Here is a 7,088-nt window from a genome sequence, read left to right as displayed (position 1 = left end):
TGCAAACAGGTGTGGGGACCCAGTCTCAGGTGCCATTTGGGAAATGCTTTCCTCAGTCAGGTCCCTTGGCAGATCTCATTAGCTTTCCCCCCAAATGTTTTATTATTTATTATTTTTTTTTTGAGACGGAGTCTCGCTCTGTCGCCCAGGCTGGAGTGCAGTGGCTGGATCTCGGCTCACTGCAAGCTCCGCCTCCCGGGTTTAGCCATTCTCCTGCCTCAGCCTCCCGAGTAGCTGGGACTACAGGCGCCCGCCACCTCGCCCAGCTAATTTTTTGTATTTTTAGTAGAGACGGGGTTTCACCATGTTAGCCAGGATGGTCTTGATCTCCTGACCTCGTGATCCGCCCGTCTGGGCTTCCCAAAGTGCTGGGATTACAGGCTTGAGCCACCGCGCCCGGCCCCAAAGGTTTTATTAAGAGACATTTCAAACAGACAAAAATTGAAGTAATTTTATATAAACACTCATAAGCCCACCACCTAGATGCTATGAACATTCTGCCATTCTTGTTTATCACATTATTTATCCGTTCCCCTCCCCATCGGCAATCCTCCCCATAACTGTGGGGTCGGGGTTAGGAAGCTTAAGGTGACTCAGGTGGCGAATTCCGAAGGGTGCTGCTGGATCACCTTCAGCCTCAGCGTCCCGGCTAATGGGGGCATTTCCTCCCTAACTCAGTATCAGGAAGCAGGAGGCTAGCTCGACAGGGCGGGGGCGCACCTGGGCTGGGCTGCGCGGGAGCGGCAGAAGCACTAGGCGCCGCGGCCACAGGCCGACTGCTGGCGCCGAGCGCGGGCGCGGGGCCGCTACGTGCGCGGGGAGCGCGGGGCTGCGCTCGTGTGCGCTCCTAAGCGCTCGCCGCCGCTGCCGCCGCCGCCGCGCGCCTTTGAGTCAGCAAACTCCGCTGCCCGCGAGCCCGGCCCGGCCCTGGTCTGCTCTGCCCGGAGGAGCCGCCCGTAAGTGACAAGAGACCCGCTGACGGGCCTCCGCTGCACCGCCCTTGTGGGGATGGCGGCGCTTCTTTCCAGAGGCGCTGGCCCTTCCCGCTGCGCCCAGGTGCCCGCACCGTTGCGGGTTGGAAAGAGGTTTGGGTCCCTTGGGCTTGGAGTGGAGGCGCCGCCTCCTTTTCTGCCGAGGTGTGCCGGGTGCCGGGCAGGAAGAAATGATCAGCTGGCTTGGTAGAGCGGGGAGATGGAGCGTGTGGATCCAGGGATTCCTGGCTAAAAAGACACCCCGGGGAGAGGGTGGGGCAGAGGTGGATTCTAGATTACGGAAGAAGTGCTGTGGCACCTTACAACAGGCCGGGTAGAAGGGGGTGGGGAGGTTTTTTTTTTTTTTTTTTTAAATTCATGAACGGGTAGCTTTGAGTTGAGGAATCTGGAGGGGTAGGCAGGTTTATTCGTGGGATTGTGGGATTGAGGGAGAAGGCCCGAGGGAAAACCCGTATTATTGACTGATTATCAGATTTGGTGACCAGGAAAGCTACAGCCTGTTTTTCAGTTCCGATGCATCATACTTTTCTCACATTACACGGATTATTGAGGGGGATCGTCATGAAATGGGGAGCAACATGTCCTGCTGAAAGGAAGGGCTTCTATCTCTGCAAGACACGTTAAAAATGATGGTATCAGAAAATTAGAACGAGGAGGAGGCTTGCACATGATCTCCATCAAACCTTTCATTTTACAGACAGGGAGGCTAAGGCCGAGGGAGGCCGAGTGTTGTGACTGGGATCATTCAGCCATATGGGAGCAGAACCAGGCCTACAACCTGGCGGGCTTCTGACTTCCACCCCGGAGACGTCTACCTCTGGGGCCTGGGAACTGGTTTTGGATTGCATAAACTCCCCCTCCTCTCCCGGGAGGGGGCTGGGCTGGAGGCTGAGGCCTTCACCGGGAAGAAGCAGGGACTGCTTGGATAGTTGACCAGCTTCTGCAGGGGCTTCTCAGTGAGAGAATGGAGGTGAGGTCAGGGACTCCTGCCTTGCCTCTGCCATCACTTCGCAGGGATGCCTGTTCCTAAGGTAGGTACATAGTTGGACCTTCATTATTCTTAATATTATTTACTTTTTTTCTTTTTCTTTTGAGACAAGGTCTTACTCTGTCACCCAGGCTGGATTGCAGAGGTGCGGTCTTGGCTCACTGCAAGCTCCGCCTCCCTGGCTTAAGTGATCCTCCCACCTCAGCCTCCTGAGTAGCTGGGACCACAGATGCGGGCCACCACAACCCTGGCTAACGTCTGTGTTTTTTTGTAGAGACAGGGTTTTGCCATGTTGCCCCAGGCAGGTTTAGAACTCCTGAGCTCAAGCAGTCCACCTGCCTAGGATTACAGGGGTTTTTTAGTACTGATTTTTAAAGGAAGGGTAGACTTGAGATTGACTGATAGGGAAGTTTTTAATAAAAATACAAAAATAAAATGCATTTAGAAGAAACTGTGAAAAGATGCGAAACATCAGTGGTTAGCATGGACTCGACTGGTCGTCCTGTTTCTTCTGCCAGTCCATTTCATTTTCACTTTTGAGTACCATTTAACTGGGGAGGACATCAGTGTTGACAGTGGGACTTGCTTAGTCTGACACTGTGCCCCACCGGGGAGTCTCCCCTACCGGCTGGTACACACTTCCTCTTATTTTACTAATGGGAAGTACCCCTGAGTTAGGTAACCTAAAATAATAGAAATAAGCACGTTCATTTAAAAAAAAAAAAAAGTTTGTTAATCAAAGAGTAACGTTAGTGTTTTACAAGCAATTCTGCTTGGCTTTGGAGCAATGGATATCTTTTCTCAGCCCTAGGATCACTACTTTAATTTTAAGTCTTCATTTTGCTTGTTAAGCTACTGGGGAAAATGACTTCTTTTTTCCATTTTTGGTGACAGGGCTGTGGTTTCACAACCACCTGGCGAAAGGCAGACAACTGGTTGAGAACAGGGTTCAGTCTATGCAGATTTTCATTTCCCAGCATGGTGGAGAAGGGCTTTTGGCCAAGCTCGTGGTTGATTCTGTGGGGAATCCACCAAATTTAGCATTGTTATCTCCAAACATCTTTCTCTTAGTAAACTAGTAGGTATGAATTAGCTCTTCTGTTCTCTAAGTCCTGTTCAAAGAGGAAGGTATACAGTATAGTGGTTAGAACTTGTGATTCCAGACCTATCTGAGTTGAAATCTTGGTATAATATTTTTCTTTTCTTTTTTTTTTTTTTTGAGACGGAGTCTTGCTCTGTCGCCCAGGCTGGAGTGCAGTGGCTGGATCTCAGCTCACTGCAAGCTCCGCCTCCCGGGTTTAGCCATTCTCCTGCCTCAGCCTCCCGAGTAGCTGGGACTACAGGCGCCCGCCACCTCGCCTGGCTAGTTTTTTGTATTTTTAGTAGAGACGGGGTTTCACCATGTTAGCCAGGATGGTCTTGATCTCCTGACCTCGTGATCCGCCCGTCTCGGCCTCCCAAAGTGCTGGGATTACAGGCTTGAGCCACCGCGCCCGGCCGGTATAATATTTTTCTAAGTATAGTTTTGTTGGCAGGGCACTTAACACTCTCTGAGTTGTCTATTTTTCAGAATTAAAAAAGGGTGATGGTAATCTTTGCCTCCCAGAACTGTTAATACAACAGCTGACATTTATTGAGCACTTACTATATTCCAGGCATTGTCACATTATTGAGCACTTATGGGCCAGGCATTGTGGAAGAGTTTTTATGTGGCAGTCTCATTAAGCATCACAACAGACTTATGAAGCAGATTCTTTTATTGTCTTCGGTTTACGTCTGGGGAAACTAAGGCATCAAAGTATTTATGATTTCTCTAAACTCCTCAGCTTACAGTTTTAACTACCCAACAAATGTGTGTCAGATTTCTATTATAAGCTAATAGTTATCTAGGGCTTACTGTGTGGCAGGCCCTGTTACAAGTGTCCTAAGTACGTTAACAACCCTTGAGATAGGTATTGTTTTTCTCCCCTTCTTATTTCTTTTTACAGATGTGGAAACTGAGGCACAAAGCCCCAGGTCAAACAACTAGTAATGCTAGAGCCAAAATTTGAACTAGGAGCCTGGGTCTGGAATCAGGAGTAACTCTCAGCCACCCACCTGCGAATGTAAAGGGCTTAGCCAGGCTTCAATCAAGGGCAACTTCTGTTGATGCTTACATATATTTTTCCCTAAGTAACTACTCCTTGCCCCCAGTTTCTGCAGAAGAGATGCTTTTAGTTCTATAAGTGATTCAACTTTACTCAAGGCTTTGTGGTTCTGTATGTATTTCTATTGTAGTCTCTGTTATTTTTAAAAGCTTGTGCTAGGCCTCAGTGATTTTGCCTCTGGGGATAGGGAAATAGTCTTTATCAGATCTGTGAACCCCTTTCAAATATATGATTTCATTTTTACTTTTTTTTTTTTTTTTGATACTTTTGTAGAGATGGGGTTTTGCCATATTGCCCAGGCTGGTTTTGAACTCCTGAGCTCAAGCAGTCTACCCACCTCAGCCTCCCAAAGTGCTGGGATTACAGGTGTGAGCTACTGCGGCCAACCTGATTTCATATTCATTTGCAAAAGTGCATTATTCTGGGGAAGAGAATCTGTAGCTTTCTTCAGATTCTTTAGTGGTCACCTATGGTGGAAAGAAAGTCATTACTCGATGAAGGGGTGGCCTGCCCCTCCACACCTGTGGGCGTTTCTCGTTAGGTGGAACGAGAGACTTGAGAAAAGAAATGAGACACAGAGACAAAGTATAGAGAAAGAAAAAGTGGGCCCAGGGGACCGGCGCTCAGCATACAGAGGACCCACGCTGGCACCGGTCTCTGGGTTCCCTTAGTATTTATTGATAATTATCTTTGCCATCTTGCAAAAGATACATCCTGCACAGCCCAAAATCCGTTAAACCTTGAGTCACCACAGCACATGTCTCTTGCAAGGACAAGGTTGGGGGTAGGGTCACAGATTAACAGCATCTCAAATACAGAACAAAATGGAGTCTCTTATGTCTGCTTCCTTCTATGTAGACACAGTAACGGGCTGATCTCTCTTTCTTTTCCCCATACTCACCATTGTATTCTAATAATCTCATTTTACAAATGAGGCTACCAAGGCCCAATGGAGAGGCAGAATAACTTAATCTGAACTACACAGCTAATTAGAGGTAAAAAGGGGACTCAAACTCAGGTCCCTGAACTTCCAGTCTCATATTCTTTCCATTATAGCCTGATAGTTCCCTGTGGATTAAGGGGTGCCAGATCAATAAATTATGAATTGCCAGAGACCCCCAGCTCTCTCACCAGATTGTCCGATGCATGAGGCCAGCAAAGCTGCCTGGAAGTACCTGTCAAAATACGACATCGTTTGGCATACGATCCTGTGCTGAGCCACTTTACTCTGATTTGGTATGGGAATATACAACTCGGAGAGATGTGAGCCAGGAAAAGAAAAGCTGTTTGGGGAGAAGAGGAGGAATGTTGCAGACATACATTGGTTGAGGCACAGGCAGACTTTCAGACCTCTTGGTAGAATTGTTGTGTTGGAAAGTTTTTGCTAAGAGATGTAGAAATTCAAACAAAATTCCCTGGGCCGGGTGTGGTAGCGCATGCCTGTAGTCCCAGCTCCTCAAGAGGCTGAGGTGGGAGGATCGCTTGAGCCCAGGAGGTTGAGGCTGCAGTGAGCTGTGATTGCACCATTGTACTGCAGCCTGCACAACAGAATTAGGCTCTGTTTCATAAATAAATAAATAAATAAATAAATACAAATAAACCCAAAATTCCCTGATGTCTTGAGATTTCTGCATAGTATGCGGCTCACTGGGAAGTAAGCCATCGCCTGGCTGAAGGTTGATGCTCCAATGACAAAAGAAGATAAAAAGAGTTGGGGTATGGTGGCTCACACCTGTAATCTCAGTGACTGAGGATGCTGAGGTGGGAGGATTGCTTGAGGTCAGGACTTCGAGACCAGCTTGGGCAAAAGCTGGGTGTGGTGGCACACACCTTTAGTCCTAGCGTCTTGAGAGGTTGAGGTAGGAGGATCACTTGGGCCTAGGAGCTGGAGGCTGCAGTGAGCCATGATCTCACTACTATACTCCAGCCTGGGTGACAGAGTGAGACCCCAACTCTAAAAAGAAATAATAATAAGAAAAATAAGAAAAACCTAAGAAGTCATGAGACCTTTAATAGTTTAGGCCAGCCTTTTAACACGACGTACATTTTACAAACTGATAATAATAAAGCTTACCTGGAAAATAGATTCGTACTAGCAGGCAATACATTTTTGGAAAAGAATATTGAGGAGAGGCTTGTTCAGCCAGCTATCAAAATATATCACCTGGAGGTAGGACGCGGTGGCTCACGTGTGTAATCTTAGTGCTTTGGGAGGCTGAAGTGGAGGATTGCTTGAGGCCAAGAGTTCAAGACAAGCCTGGGCAACATAGACCCCATGTCTAAAATAAATTTTTGAAAATACATATCATCTGGGACTAGGAATAGAAAGTCGACAAATGGTTCCATTGTAAAGACAGCAATTGAAGGTATGATAGAATGGACTGTTATTAAGTCTGTTGGGAAAATTGCCTCTCAATTTGGAAAAGATTAGATCCCTGCCTCATACCATTCACAAAAGTAAATTCCATTTAAAGATTAAATGTCAAAACCAAAATTATAAATATTAAAATATATGTAAATATGGAAGATGGTTTTAAATAGCTTTTTGTTGTTGTTATTTTGAGACAGAGTCTCGCTCTGTCGCCCAAGCTGGAGTGCAATGGCACGATCTCAGCTCACTGCAACCTCTGCCTACTGGATTCAAGAAGTTCTCTGCATCAGCCTCCCGAGTAGCTGGGGTTAGAGGCGCCCACCACCACACTTGGCTAATTTTTTTACTTTTAGTAGATACAGGGTTTCACCATCTTGGCCAGGCTGGTCTTGAACTCCTGACCTCATGATCCACCCATCTTGGCCTCCCAAAGTGCTGGGATTAAAGGCATGAGGCACCGCGGCTAGCCAGAAGATGGTTTTTAGAAATAACTTTGGTGTAGGAAAGACCTCAAGTTTAATACAACTCAGAAACCATAAAGGAAAATATTGATAGACCTAATTTCTTTTTTTTTTTTTTTTTTTTTTTTA

The 7,088-nt window shown here is 46.9% G+C and overlaps 1 protein-coding gene across 4 annotated transcripts in view; it reads left to right on the top strand.

Moving 5' to 3' along the window:
* Positions 1-747: 747 nt before the first annotated feature.
* Positions 748-7,088, top strand: part of SNX10 (sorting nexin 10) — an 88,579-nt gene continuing 82,238 nt past the window's right edge. For 3 of the 4 annotated variants that reach the window (XM_023225923.2, XM_023225919.2, XM_031936037.1), the window contains exon 1: positions 748-956. The gene's annotated coding sequence lies outside the window, so the exon portion shown is untranslated. Of the gene's footprint in view, positions 957-1,913; positions 2,024-7,088 lie in introns of those variants that run through there. The other variant, XM_023225922.2, reaches the window with a different exon arrangement.

Source organism: Piliocolobus tephrosceles, chromosome 8 (genome assembly GCF_002776525.5).
Source record: "Piliocolobus tephrosceles isolate RC106 chromosome 8, ASM277652v3, whole genome shotgun sequence".
Classification (NCBI taxonomy): Eukaryota; Metazoa; Chordata; class Mammalia; order Primates; family Cercopithecidae; genus Piliocolobus; species Piliocolobus tephrosceles.
This window is presented reverse-complemented; position numbering and strand designations above follow the sequence as displayed.